Genomic DNA, 15,457 nt, shown 5'->3' with positions numbered 1-15,457 from the left:
TAAATGCTAAAATAAAGCAAACACACACACCCTAACACACACACACACACACACACACACACACACACACAGTTGTCTTCACTTTAAATAAAGCTAACTCAAAATACAGAAATCTGAAAATCACTAAGGTAGTCGGGTTACTTTGGACTCGATGTATGTCGTTTCGTGGTTACGTCGCCATCTCCCATTTATTTATTAAAAAAAAAAAAAAGTTCCGTCATTTTGACGTATTTACATATGTACTTTATGTTTTTTATTATTTATTTACCACAAGTAAAGATCAGGAATTGTTATCTTTCTTTTAATTTTTTTTTACTGTTTCACTTCAGTACTGCTGTTTATGTGCTCAATGTTAGTGACGTAGGTGCTTATGTAGGTGGGTTCCGAAATCGCGTTAGGTAGTGCCATAGGAACGGATCTCCGACGTAACCTGAGGACCTACTGTATACCCAAGGACAAACTGAGGAAGTTCATTTTTATTCTTTCAACAAAATTACTACAGAAATATTTTAAATAGCAACCTTCATCTAAAAATTATAAAGTTCATAAAAATTTAATGAATATAAAAACTTTCCACACCCCCATCTGTAAATTGAGGCACACCTGCATTTGCTTTATCTTTGTCATGGTAATAGTTCCTGTGTGCATCTAGCTTCCTTTGGAAAGCTCTTTGCATAGAGCTGTGTATGAATGCAGCGTCCATGCCTTTGAAGAAAATCATGATGGTAAACTGCCCAAAATACAGATTAAGACCTGTGTAGAACTGAGGCTCCACCTCACATTTCTCTCTTTCAGTTACCTGATAGCTTTTCAGGTCATATGAAGCCAAATTTTAGGAAACCTGTTCCTTCCAATAGCTCAGAACCTCTTGGATTTTCCCTTTTATCTCTTTCCTCTCATTAAAATGTAACTTTTACAGGAATAATAAGAATAGTAATAAAGTAATGAGTTTATTATTTTGAGCCTATTCAAAAATATATTGCTTTACTAATCACAAAAAAAGAGAGTAAGATCTTCAATGTTTCAAAAGCTGATTAGCCAAGAACTCATTTTGCCTCTTTTTTTAAAAAACATTGTTGAGAGTATTATAGATGTCCCCCTATTTATTTCCCCAGCCCTGCCAGGCCTTCACCACCCTATCGTCTGTGTCCATGAGTTATGCATATGTGCCTATAAGTTATTTGGTTGATCTCTTCCTACCTCTCTCCCCACTTTCCTCTGAGATTCATCAGTCTGTTCCATGTTTCCATGCCTCTGGTTCTATTTTATTCATCAGTTTATTTTATTCATTAGCTTCACATCTGAGTGAGATCATGTGATATTTGTCTTTCTCCGATTAGTTTATTTCATTTAGCATAATAATTTCCAGGTCCTACCATGTTGTCTCAAAGAATAAGAGATCCTTATTTTTTTACTGCTGCATAGTATTCCATTGTATAATTGTACCATAGCTTTTTTATTTACTCATCTACTGATGGGCATTTGGGCTGTTTCTAGATCTTAGCTATTATAAATAACGCTGCTATGAACATAGATTCTTTCTGGTTGGTGTTTTAGGATTCTTAAGATATATTCCTAGAGCAAGAGAAACAAAGAAAAATATAAACAAATGGAACTAAATCAAACTAAAAAGCTTCTGCACAGCAAAAGAAACCAGCATCAAAATAAAAAGGGAATCCACTGTATGGGAGAACATATTTGCCAATGATACATCTGATAAAGGGTTAATTTCCAAAATATATAAAGTACTCACACAACTCAACAAAAAGAAGACAAACAATCCAATTTAAAAATGGGCAGAGGACCTGAATAAACACTTCTCCAAAGAGGACATACAAATAGCCAAGAAACATATGAAAAAATGTTCAACATCACTAATGATCAGAGAGATGAAAATTAAAAGGACAATGAGGTACCACCTCACACCTGCCAGAATGGCTACCATCAATAAATCAACAAACAAGTGCAGGCGAGGATGTGGAAAAGAAATTCCTAGTACACTGCTGGTAGGAATGCAAACTGGTACAGCCACTAGGGAAAACAGTATGGAGTTTCCTCAAAAAATTAAAAATGCAACTGCCATATGACCCAGTGATCCCACTTCTAGGAATATAGCCTCTTCTGTTTTTTACCATTTTGCCACTCAGACAATTGGAGTAGGAAGTGGAAACAAGCAAAACTAGGCAGTCAACTGTAAGTTCTTAAAAACAGTTTGTTTTAATTTTAAAATTACAGACATTGCTTATAATAGTGAAAGATTGGAAATAATCTAAATGTACTTCCATAGGGACCGGTTAATACTGGTGGAATACTATGCTTCCATAAACAAAGACTGGAAAGTTCTGTGTTGATACAGAACAATCTCCAACATGTAATGTGAAGTCTAAGTAGTACAGTACAGAAAAGTCATTATTGAATGCTACCATTTGCATATAATAAAAGGAGAAAAGTATATATATAGACACATATATGTATATAGTATATATATATATACATTATATATATATATATAGTTATGCCTACATATGTATAAAATATCTCCAAAAAGATAACATACATACACACACACACACACACACACAATTGTTTGCCTAAGGAGATGAGAATTTGGTATTGGGGCAAAGGTTCATTAATTTCAGCATTAATAGATGTTGAGAAGCTCCTAAATTAAATGTTTATAGAAGAAAATAGGAAATTTTATTTTTCACCACTGTTTTATTGCTATAGAAATTACTGTCCTATAATGATAGTTCAAAGACCTTGAGGCACTTCCAGACCTTTCACTGTAGTGATTGAAACCAGTATGCATTTTATCTGATTCAGTCAGTCTAGTTCACTTACTAATGTGATCTCAGAAAACTGATCAGCCTTTTTTTCTGAAGTATTCTTGGTCACAGGAGTACATACTATGAATGAATACAAAACTCAATGGCTATAGACCAGGGGTCCTCAAACTTTTTAAACAGGGGGCCAGTTCACTGTCCCTCAGACCATTGGAGGGCCGGACTATAGTTTTAAAAAAAACTATGAACAAATTCCTATGCACACTGCACATATCTTATTTTGAAGTAAAAAAACAAAATGGGAACAAATACAATATTTGTATTTGCATGTGGCCTGCGGGCCGTAGTTTGAGGACCCCTGCTATAGACTATTAAAGACCTGAAAGTATAAAGCTTATTTCAGTGGAGCTCTACCAAAATACCAGTTTAGTTTAATAATCCATGGAAGTAGAAGGGTAAAACTTATTTCAAATTAGTTTAAGATTCAGTGTTCTTGTAACATGTGGAATACCAGGAGTCTCTCCGGAAAGCCAGAAACCAAATAAGACCTAGGAAATGTTTTGAAATCCAAGAGAATCGAGAAGAGCATCCTCCCTGGAATTGAAAATTTAATACATCGCCAATTGTTTTTCAGCCAAGATCCTAAATAGGATATTAAACAGCATGTAGTACTTTTTTGTCTTAATGGTTATCTTTGTAGCTAACAGCCTTCTTTTCCAGTCCACCTGCATTTTATAAGTGGATAAGTAGAATCACTCCAAGCTGTCTGAATACTCCTTTTCATTCTGCATCCGCCAAAATCAATCAGAAGTAGGAACCTAAAACAGTCTCTGAAACAGGTAACAGTCTATTGCCACTTACAGCATAAAATTAAGCAAAGAGAAACTTTTGTGGTTTATTTGCATATACATGGTTCTTGTGTTTAACTTCTTTTTTAAAAAAATTACATTATAATTTAAATAAAAACTACTCATCCAGCTATGTGTTACATTAAAGCCCTCTCTGCTGAGAATTATTTGTATAGTTCCACTCTATTTTAATGGGGGAAAATACACAGATGTGACAGTGGTTTTGGAAACAACTTAGGTAGCGTCAAGAAACATCTGTACATTTTTCTGGCAGTCTGAGTAATGAAGTAGTGTTTTGTACAGACTTCTCTACATCTGTCTTTCCCGCCTTCTTTATTTCAGCACATCTAGATGATTAATAAACTGAATACTTTGTATATGCATTCTCACAGCCACGAGGACTGGCAGGGTTGATAATACACACATTTATCCAGTGTTGTTATCATGAAAAACCTGATTGGGTGCCCTACAGCAGGGGGCTGTGGCATTTTGAGAGGATGATGCTGGGAACTGTAAGGGACTCTTGTCATCCGTCATAGCCCAGTAGCTATTTTCTCAGGTTATGGAGTCAGTGGCTGGGCAGGCATACTTTTGAGACTGGATTATGCATTTAAAGAAATAGTTTCTGCCCAGCTGCTGTGGCTCAATGGTTTAGCGTCGACCTATGAACCAGGTCAAGGTTCAATTCCGGGTGAGGGCACATGCCCGGGTTGTGGGTCCAATCCCCAGTGGGGGACATTTAGGAGGCAGGCAATCGATGATTCTCTCTCATCATTGATGTTTCTATCTCTCCCTCTCCCTTCTGCTCTGAAATCAATAAAAATATTTTTTAAAAATAAATAGTTTCTTTGCCTTAGAGAAGAGAGTATAGTCTCATCATCTTAAAAAGTAAAGCCTTATTATCTTAAAAAGTAAAAAGACCATTTTAATCACTGTTTAGGTCATGGCACTATGAATTATGCTGAAAGACCTGTCATAAAGCATGTCTCTACTTCCAGATTCCAAGTTCAGCAGTACCAAAGTTGACTCTGTATGACCTTTTACATTTTCCATAGGTTGGATGTGATCACAGGAAAATGATTGCCAGGATTTTATTTAATTCAGATATAACTAAATGCAAGAAATTACTGACACCTTTATTCTGCCTGCCCCACCCTAAGTGACCATTTTGGGGGAAAGTTATAGGATCGACAAAATGGCCTGCTGTGTTCCAAGTTAATTTTGAGAATGACATTTTATGTCTGGTATATAGTCGCTTTAGAAAAGCAGAACTATGATGGAAACACTGTGACATCCTAAGCTGTAACAAATGAGCTGTTCTTGAAGATAAATGAAACTTCATGTCTATGAAGCTAAATATTTACTTTACAGATGATTTAGTGTATCTTTGTTCCTTTCCACACTAAGCTTATTCTTTCTGTGCATCCCCTCATCTCCAGGCTACTTTTTTGTAGCCCTGTTATATCAGTGTTTTGTGATGTTACAAAAAAGCAAAGAGTGTGAGGTCAAATTTTCCATTACATACTTCTGTAGGAATGCTAGGGAACCTAGCCAAACTAAGTCTACAAAAAATAAAAATTACAGGAAAGATGATTCATTAATCAACAATCGCCCTACCAAAAAAAGTAATAATAGAATCAGTTGTATTTGGTTTGGGAGGCAGGGAATTAGTGCAGACAGCCCTAATGGATTTAAACTGTAAAAATCAGGGAAAGAATAACTCATTTTTTGCCTTAATTTCTCTTAACTTTTTTCTCTCAAAATTAAAGTATATCAGATACTGACTCCAGCTACAGTTTTATTAAAGACTAGAGGCCCAGTGCACAAAAATTTGTGCACTCGGGGGTAGGGGGTCCCTCAGCCCAGCCTGTGCCCTCTCGCAGTCTGGGACCCCTCGGGGGATGACCACCTGCTGGCTTAGGCCCGCTCCCCGGGGGATTGGGCCTAAGCTGGCAATCAGACGTCCCACTGCCAGCCCAGGAGCCCTCAGGGGATGTCCACTTGCCAGCGGGGAGCAGGCCTAAGCTGCAGTCGGACATCCTTAGTGCCGCTGAGGAGGCCGGAGAGGCTCCCACCACCACTGCTGTACTGGCAGCCGTCAGCCTGGCTTGTGGCTGAGCAGAGCTCCCCCTGTGGGAGCGCACTGACCACCAGGGGGCAGCTCCTGCATTGAGCATCTGCCCCCTGGTGGTCAGTGTGTGTCATAGTGACCAGTCATTCTCAGCCGTTCTGCTGTTAGCATCGGTTTGCATATTACCCTTTTATTATATAGGATAGAGGCCTGGTGCATGGGTGGGGGCTGGCTGGTTTGCCCTGAAGGGTGTCCCGGATCAGGGTGGGGGTCCTGCTGGGGTGCCTGGCCAGCCTGGGTGAGGGGCTGATGGGTGTTTGCAGGCTGATCACACCCCCTTCAGGGTGGGGGTCCCCACTGGGGTACCTGGCCAGCCTGGGTGAGGGGCTAATGGGTGTTTGCAGGCTGATCACACCCCCTTCAGGGTACGGGTCCCCACTGGGGTGCCTGGCTAGCCTGGGTGAGGGCCTGATGGCTGTTTGCAGCTGGTCACACCCCCTTCAGGGTGGGGGTCCCCACTGGGGTACCTGGCCAGCCTGGGTGAGGGGCTAATGGGTGTTTGCAGGCTGATCACACCCCCTTCAGGGTACGGGTCCCCACTGGGGTGCCTGGCCAGCCTGGGTGAGGGCCTGATGGCTGTTTGCAGCTGGTCACACCCCCTTCAGGATGGGGGTTCCCACTGGGGTGCCTGGCCAGCCTGGGTGAGGGGCTGAGGGCCGCTTTCAGGCTGGCCAACCCCCCTGGTGATGGAAGCTCCCAGCCTCTCCTTTTTTTCTTTTTTTTCTTTTTTTATTCTGGAATTTATTTACCTTCTATAATTGAAACTTTGTTGCCTTCAGTGGAGCTCAGAGCCAGCCACGGCAGGTGGAAAGCTTGGCTTCCTCCATCACTGGAGCAACCAAGCCTCCTGCTCGCTCCAGCTCCGTGGCCACGGCGGGCTGAAAGCAGGTATCTGGGGTTTATTTATCTTCTATAATTGAAACTTTGTTGCCTTCAGTGGAGCTCAGAGACGGCCGCAGCAGGCGGGAAGCTTGGCGTCCTCCATCACTGGAACAACCAAGCCTCCTGCTCGCTCCAGCTCTGTGGCTGCCAGCCGCCATCTTGGTTGGGTTAATTTGCATATAGTTGCTCTGATTGGCTGGTGGGTGTGGCTTAAGGTGTAGCGAAGGTACAGCCAATTTGCATGTTTGTCTTTTATTAGATTAGATAATAATGGCAGCTGAAAGATACAAGTGAAAGGCACATGAGCTATGGGAACATGAGGTATTTCTTCATCTCTCTCTATTATGTGGTCTTTGTCCTTCCTCTTCCTTGAACATACTACACTCCTCTGTGTGCCTTTCTTGTGCCATAAATTCAGGATCTTGGTCTCTCCTTAAAATGTTGTCAGATAAATAGAAATGCTACCTTTTTTTTTTAAGTTGTTCCTAAATATTAAAGGAACTGGAAAGAGTAAAAATTCTGACACTGGAGGAAAAAATTAGTCACCGAATTAGACAAAGCCCTCAAGTTCCTAAACAAATAGAACTATTTGATCACAGAACTAATACCATAAATTTCAGATTCAATGTGAAGCTTCATTTTTTGGTGTTCTAATGAGAAAACCAGCCAGTAACAAATACAGTTGGCAGTGTGACCAGCCAGTAATCGATGCCATGAACTGTGTTATTGAATGTTTTATTAGCCAGCCCCTATGCACCATCATGCAATAAAACGTTCGAAACAGAGACCCAGAGGGCTCCAGGATGCTTGTGCACCTTCTGACTCATCAAAGAAAGGTAGTGGTAAGGTCCTATATCATGTTATTACTAAGTATATTTTATTTTAATTCTCAGAAAACTGGTACTCAATGTGTGGTATAGACACCATTAACCACAGTGTGTAATTAGAACAATTCCAACCATGTTGAATGATACTGAATTTACTGCAGTTTTTTTTGTTTGTTTGTTTTGTTTTGTTTTGTTTTGCCTTTTATGGAGAAATGAGGGGGAAATGGAGAACAGGTGTTTGTTTGTTTTCCTTTGCCAAGAAGTTGATTACCCAATTGTTATCGTTTCATTCACACAAAGCCACAGCAGTGCCAGAAAGAAACTTTTTAAAGTTCCTAATAATAGTGTTTCTTGTGAGAGGCTGGGACAGTTCAAGAAAAGAAGAGGAACAAAGCCAACGTTCCCAGACTTTGACAACTGGGGCAAATGTCACAAGTTCATATTCATCATAGAAAAATGTGGAGTCCTGCACTTTTTTAGAACACTTGACTGCATGAACAGAACCAGGGCTATAAGGACCTAATGAAGTCGGTGCTGGCCAGACCCTTCTGTGTTCCTCTCTCCTCACCTCCTTCTGAGGCTATATGACAGACCGCCCAGCAGAGAACATGTTTAGAATAGTGCAGATGGAGGCAAACATCCAAGGTCTCAGATAGAGAAGAACTCCTCTGTTCTCAAAGCTTAGAGAGACTTTTTTCAGGCATTTTCTATAGTTCATGCTTTTTAAAAAATATATTTTTTATTGATTTCAGAGAGAAAGGGAGAGATAGAAATGTCAATGATGAGAGAGAATCATTGATCGGCTGCCTCCTGCACGCCCCCTACTGGGGATCAAGCTCGGAACCCAGACATGTGCCCTGACTGGGAATCAAACTGTGACCTGCTGGTTCATGGGTCAATGCTTAACCATTGGGCCACACTGACCAGGCACCTATAGTTCATTCTTTACTTCCTTCTGCCTTATCTGCAATGCTGCCTCCATGCACACACACACTTAGCAAGAAGAAAAGATACATGTAGTGAGTTTTCTTCTTTTATACTGTATTTTGTTTTTTTAGAATCTCCTTGCCTTTGCTCTTTCAGCTATATTAAAGACTTGTTTCCTTGGTTTTTAAATCTCATTTTGTTCAGCTTTATAGCAGCCCCGCAATCTTCTATATATATATAAAATGCAAATATGCAAAGTGTCCCCTCGGGAGTTCGACCAGGAGACCAGGAGTTCGATCACTCACTATCACGTGCGTTGTCCACCAGGGGGTGGCATGGAACGAAGGAAGGCCCCGCTGGCAGCTGGAAGGCCCTGATTGCCAGCCAGGCCTAGCGACCCTACCCATGCATGAATTTCGTGCACCAGCTCTCTACTCTCTAATAATTCCTTTCTTTCATCCATGCTCTCCTTTCTCTATTATGACTACTCATGCAGGCCAGTGGATGTTTCTTATGTCATATATGCTATGGGAGATGGTTCCTCCCCATCCCAGCATACTCCTAAACCCCATTCCTTTCAAGCATCTAACCTTCCTTCCATTCATCCATTCATCCATTTATTTGAGGCAGAAGGACTTTGAGATTTAGGAAATTGACATCCCTGAAACCAATTGCTATATGTTGAATATATAAGGAACTTTTTTCTGCTTTGCAAGACTTTAAAAGAGAATATCCTTCAGAATAAGACAGATCTTAGTTCAAATACTATGTGACCTTGAGCAAGTTACTTGCCTCATTCATTTAACAAATCTTCATTGAAAATTTCTAAGAGACAGGCATTGTGCTAGGCATGATGGGTACAGTTATTTACAAGAACAGACATGGTCTTTTACTTCATGGAGTTTATACCCCAGGTGGGGAAACTAAAGAAAAACAAACTTTTATATAAATAAATATAAAGAAGAAATACAAAGGGAGTCTAGCTGAGTCCAAAGAGCAGAGAAGACTATTTTTGTGAAATAATATGTAAGCTGAAGATCAAAGGATAGGTAAGAGTTAGCCAATCAAAGAGGGAGTGGAAAAGCATCACCAGCCGAAGGACAGCTTATTCCAAGACCCAAAGTCAGGAAGGAACTTTGGTACAAAAAAGGAATGAGAGAAGATGGCCTAGACTGGAGCCCAGTGAGTGAGAGCAAAGTAGAAAGATACAGAAGTAGAGCAACCAAGATAAGCAGGGCGCTGCATATGCTGACAAAAATTTTTGTCTTTTCTAGTAGCAATGAATAGCCATTGGATGTTTTTTTGTGGGAGAAAAGCATCATCACATTCATATTTGGATCACACAGCATATTAGAGGAGTGTAGGCTAATGCAGTTTTACAGATGAGAGATGATGGTGGCAGTGAATGGAAAAATGGATGGACTCAATGCAGATTTAGGAGATAGCGTTTATAGGACTTTAGCTCCCTGGATTTGTGGCATTGCAGAGAAGGGAAGTGTTGCTGATGACTTTCAGTTTTCTAACATGAGGTACTGTTTCCTGACATGAAAATTTTTGGAGGAGAGCCTAGCCTGCGGGTGCAGTGGGGTAGGGGATAGGAGTAGATCAGGTCAGTTTTAGAAATGTTTGATCTGAGGTGCTTGTGATTCATCTAAGTGGAGATGTCCTGTGGGTAATTGTAAAATCAGATTTGAAGCTCAGAAGAGGTGTCTAGTCTGGAGATATAAATTGGGTAACAGCTCATAGATTATATTTAAAGCCATGAATATGGACAAGATCGCCTATGAAGAGAGCATGTGTCCAGACGAGGGCCCGGGGCACCTGTCCGAAGCTGTCTTGTCTCATCTGTAATGGAAGTAATGGTCTATCTGTGCAATGAGGCTGAGAGGCGTGCATATAGCACATAGCCCAGTGTCCAGTTCCTAGTAGGCACTCAGTAGATGGTAATTGCTGTTATTATGTCTGGTAAAATCTCACAGCCTCATTCTCTGGAATGAGTTGGCACTAATTCACAGAGAGGAGAGTAGGGAAGAGTAAATGAATGCATGGAAAAATTAACATGAATCTATAGTGATATGCCTGTAAAATTTGAGTTCAAAGCATTAGCTTTTATTGTGACACTGTGTTAAAGTAATGTTTTATAATTTTTATTTCCTGGGCAGCCCTCCTCTTGCAAACAAGTTCCTATAATTCTTCCCCTTAAAAATCAGGGGTCTTCATGTTTTCTAAAATGGGACTTTTGTAACAAACGACCTATGAGGCTACCACCACCTTCATCATCTTGGTGGGTTCTCATCATTGTTGCTACAGTCACTGATGAGTCTGTTAAGAAATATCTAAATGCTCTTTTGGTAACATTATTTTTAGGAAGGCAAAGCCTTTACATTTCCAGACAGCAGCTTCTTTGTGAATGTGGGGAGACCACAGAGCTGTAACACATTGCACATGTCGACAAGGCCGTCTGGGCCTCTGGCATTACTAATGATGAGAATGATTCCACTCGGTGGAGGCAGACCCTCCCTGCAGCTGGTGTCCTTTCTGTGCAAGGATGAGGTCATGTGGTGGGGAGGGGAAAGACGGAACTCAGGAGGATGAGAGAAGAGAAGGGGAAGAAGTTGTCACATCTGCATTCTTGATGGAAAAAATAGAAGCTTATTTGCTACGTGCTTGTTTTTATATATTTGTTTACTTACTTGGTTATTGTTAAGACAAGGGAATGGAAAGGCAGGGAAAGAATTATTTTTGCAGAATTCTTTCCCAAAGCTGCAACAGCTATCAGTATTCACAGTAACAAGTTAATGAAATCTCTAGGGTACTGATAGCTCCATGAATCTAACCATTAGAATTTTTGAAACTGCTCAGAGCAGGATATTCCAGCAATTTAGATCCCAGTAACTTCTTTAAGAGTTGTATAAAAGCCTAATTCTAGATATCGCACTCCTTCTGCCTCAAATGTGTCTAAATAAGAGAAATTTAGAAATATTGTTCCTTTGGCAATATAGTTAAAAGTATCAGCTCGTTCTTCATCTACTTCTCAATGTCATCACCAAAACCAAATATAAAGTCTTTTTTTTTTTTTTTTTTTTGAGTGTACCAGTAATCGTGTACTGGCGAAGCCTAGGTTTATTTCTAGAGCTTGCGTACACAAAGACTGTCTGTCCCCATGGTTTGGGGTTGTTGTTACAGTTGGTTGTTGTTGAGGGCTTTTTAAGGGGAGCAGTTAGTGAAAGAGGGGTCACTTTGACATCTCAGGGAAAGACCCCACCCTGGGCACAACCAGCTACTCACAATCAACTATTTGGCCCTATCTGCTCAGGGGAGTAGAAGTGAGTCATCTCTGACTGAAATGAGGAAAATACTAAGAATGCTCTTCAAAGGCAAGACCAGGTCTGATTAGTCTTTGCACCCTTGGTGCCTCAGCCTGGCCCTGACACAAAGTGAGTGCTCAGGGAGTGGTGAGTGTGCAAGTGACCCTGTGTGCCCATTTCGTGGCCCAGGACGACTGCTGTTAGCAAGGGCAAATGACCATGAGTAATTATGTGGAAGGAAAAAATGATATTTTCTGGAGAAAGAGGCTGAATTATTTAAGTAACTATTGCCTCTGAACAGTGCTCCCTACTTGAGTTTTCAAGATACAATGTAGAGAATACTGGACTGGAGGTCAGAAATCTGACCCTGCAGCAAGCCACTGAAATTTCTTAACCTCCATTTCCTTGTAAGTAAAATGAAGATAATAATTTCTCTGCCTACCTCCTAGAGTTATTTTTAGGATTAAATCCTATTAAGGAAGTGAAGCTAATAAGAACTATAGGGGATAGGTGTTATTGGCTGCTTTTGAAAATACTATATCTTTTAATATTTTTAAAAGAAAAAAAGATTTTTAATTTCTTGAAGAAAAGGTTCTTCAAAAACACATTTATTGGTGCTATTGTTAATTGTTGTTCATCTCTCTTTAAGCTTTATATATTTTAAAAATGACAATCCTCCTCTCCCTTTCTGGAAAGCTTTTATGTTTAACTCCAAATATTATGTGCTTAAAAATCAAAGTATCAGGTCCTCCTTTAAAAAACACACACCATTATTATTATTAATAACCTCTGAAACCAGCAAGGGTTATGAAGCTACCAGCAAGGGTTATGAAGCTTCTGACTGCATATGATTAAGTGGTCACAATAAAACACTGGTATTACCATATGTAAATTCTTTCCCTGCAGTTTTTGCCTCTATCCCAGTGATTCAACTACAGGTACCTGTTAGGGAACAGTAGACTTTTGTTCCAGAAAGAGCACTGTAGATGTCAAGAACAATGCCTTGACCACTTTCTAGCTGTGGCTTTAATGAAATCATTGAACCTTTCTTTAGGTTCAGCTTCCTTGTTTCCTAACTGAAAGAGTACCTGGTGGCCCTGCATTAGGACTCTACTGCTCTCCCCAGAAGGCTCTGGGAAGAGGGAAGGCATTTGGGGTTGTCAAAATGATAGGGTGGACAAAAAATGATAGGGTAGAGGTATGCTGCTGGCATTTAATGGGCAGAAGTAAATGTAAATTTTCAACAGTGAGTAGAGCAATCTCGTGAAAGGAAGAATTGTCCCCCTACAGTATAAATGTGCCCTCCTAAGAAACATTGTGCCAGAGCTTTCAAGAGTGAAAGGAGATGCAATGAATAATATCGGACTGTCTCAGGCAAACTGGGATATATAGACCACCTAGCCACAGTCCAAGGCCACTTTGCTTGCATTGTCTTCCTACATTCTAGATCCCAAGCAATGCTGAACATTCCCTATGTGGAAGGGGACAGACAAGTCCAGACCACATACCTTCTATGGTCTATTTTACCAGGAAAACTAGCAGTAGACTTAAAGTTTCCTCACTTATTCATCCCTCAATTGGGCCCACAAATGAGCCAGTCTCATTTCTCCTCTTCCCTCAGCCTCAGAGCCTTGGGCACGGCCAGCACTCAAGTGTAGCAGCTGCCTGAAGCATTTGTTTGGGGTGGGTGGAGAAAGAGGAGGAAGGGAGAGGAGCCAGTTCTTCCCTGCAGCTGCAGCTAACCAAAGCAAGCTGCCCACACAGCTCACTCCACTGCAGGGGCCACCCTGAAGCCATATTTGTGGGTGCAAAATTATTATGACACATTTCACCATAGGGTGTGAGGGGAGAAACTGCCACAGGGCAATAAAGGTGCCAGATGATTCTTAACACTCCTTTTTGCATTGCATTTAGAGAGGGGAAAACGAACCAAACCAGAGTCAGGAGTCCCTTCCACCCTGTGGACACCTCCGCTGAAGGAAGCATTCCAGTCCAGGTGGGCTTGATGCTTCTCAGCTCCTGTACATGGATAATGACTAGGATGCCAGAATTTCCTGTCTAGCTCCAGGTTTTTCTCCTAGTTAAATTTACTTTTAGCTTCTTAAATTGTATTTTACTCTTTAAAGAAAATCTGTTGTGCAGAATCGTATAAGGCTTGACATGACAGTATAGACTAATTGCTTAAATATGGGCTTGGAAAATTGCTGAAAAGCAGTATCATTTGTGTCATGGAATGCAAGTTACCACATACACAATGGTCTATTTTCAAATCTAAATAAGTTACCTCTTAAATAAAAGAGCATAGCAAATAATAATAATAATAATAATAATAATAATAATAATTCAGGTAGGCCAAAAACAAAGTTGATGTTTAAATTTAACTGGGAAGAACTATAGAAATTTGCCTCTGACATTGACAGACAGGTCTCTTTCCTCTTTTGTTTTCTTTGACCTTCTTACCTCAGTATTTGAAGTTAAGTCTTTGGGAATATGTGGCTTCTCTGCATTAGAAAAGTATAAGCCATGGTACCAAACAGACCATTTTTTGTTTTACTTAGCTCTACTTCAAAGGAATATCACCTTTTTGAGAAACAAGCAGACCCAACAAAGATCAAGGTTAGCAATGCTTTTCTATCTTTCCCATGAAACCTTAGAATTTTCCAGAAATTACCAAAGGTAGAAGGGTTAATTTGGGGAGAGCTTTCTCTAAAAATCACATAGTGCTGGCCAGCTGGCGTGACTCAGTGTTTGAGCATCGACCTATGAACCAGGAGGTCATGGTTTGATTCCTGGTCAGGGCACATGCTCAGGTTGCGGGCGCTCGATCCCCAGTGGAGGGCGTGCAGGAAGCTGCAGATCAATGATTCTCATCATTGGTATTGATGTTTCTTTCTCCCTCTCCCTTCCTCTCTGAAATCAATAAAATATATATTTTTTAAATCACACAGTGTACCTGGCCGGTGTGGCTCAGTGGTTGAGCATCAACCTAAGAACCAGGAGGTCAGGGTTTGATTCCTGGTCTTGAACCCTAGTGTGGGGTGTGCAGGAGGCAGCCAATCACTGATTCCCATCATTGATGTTTCTATCTCTCTCCCTCTCCCTTCCTCTCTGAAATCAATAAAAATATATTTAAAAAAACAAAATCACACAGTTTGTTATAGGGGAGGTTAATAGTTACTGGAGTTTCATGTCCTTTTTATGTATTAATCTATTTATATCTCCTGTCCAGATAGCATGCAATATGGAATTCAGGTAATTGGAATATAAAGCCAGAGATAAGAGTGAGAAACAGAAATAAATATTACCTGGTCCTTTATAGTGGTTAGGAGTAAATCACAAATTAGCTGTAAGTTTCCTAGTGGCCTCAGTGAAAACAGGAACATCCTATTTTAGTTACCCAGTCTTATCCTGTGGAATACATTTATTAAGGGCATCATATGGCATTGTTCAGGGGCAAGTGGTTTTTTATTTGTTCATTCATTTACCAACATTTCTTGAGCACCTTTAAGTACTTATATTAACAGATAGCTTGGACAAGATCAGAGAATGGCATATCTTTATTAGATTTGGGTGAAATGCTCTATGTGGAAATGTAAAATCTCTAAAATTGATTTTAACCATATTTTAATGCTAAAATAGAATGATGATCTGATCCAAATTCAGATTAGATCAGACATTTTTGTGGATTTTTCTTTTTTTTAGAGAAATCTCTGTGAATTCCTCCAAGGTCTTGTTAAATTACCACCTTTGA

At 40.3% G+C, this 15,457-nt stretch overlaps 1 protein-coding gene across 3 annotated transcripts in view; it reads left to right on the top strand.

The window, feature by feature from the left end:
• Window positions 1–15,457, top strand: part of CMSS1 (cms1 ribosomal small subunit homolog (yeast)) — a 384,439-nt gene that overhangs the window by 234,637 nt on the left and 134,345 nt on the right. Inside the window, exon 1 of one of the 3 annotated variants that reach the window (XM_023758849.1) lies at window positions 13,680–13,702. The exons of the other annotated variants lie outside the window; for them this stretch is intronic. The gene's annotated coding sequence lies outside the window, so the exon portion shown is untranslated. Of the gene's footprint in view, window positions 1–13,679; window positions 13,703–15,457 lie in introns of those variants that run through there. 3 annotated transcript variants of the gene reach the window in all.

The sequence above is a fragment of the Myotis lucifugus genome, unplaced genomic scaffold (genome assembly GCF_000147115.1).
Source record: "Myotis lucifugus unplaced genomic scaffold, Myoluc2.0 scaffold_140, whole genome shotgun sequence".
In the NCBI taxonomy this organism is placed as follows: Eukaryota; Metazoa; Chordata; class Mammalia; order Chiroptera; family Vespertilionidae; genus Myotis; species Myotis lucifugus.
The sequence above is the reverse complement of the archived record's forward strand: the minus strand, read 5'-3'. Positions and strand labels throughout refer to the sequence as shown.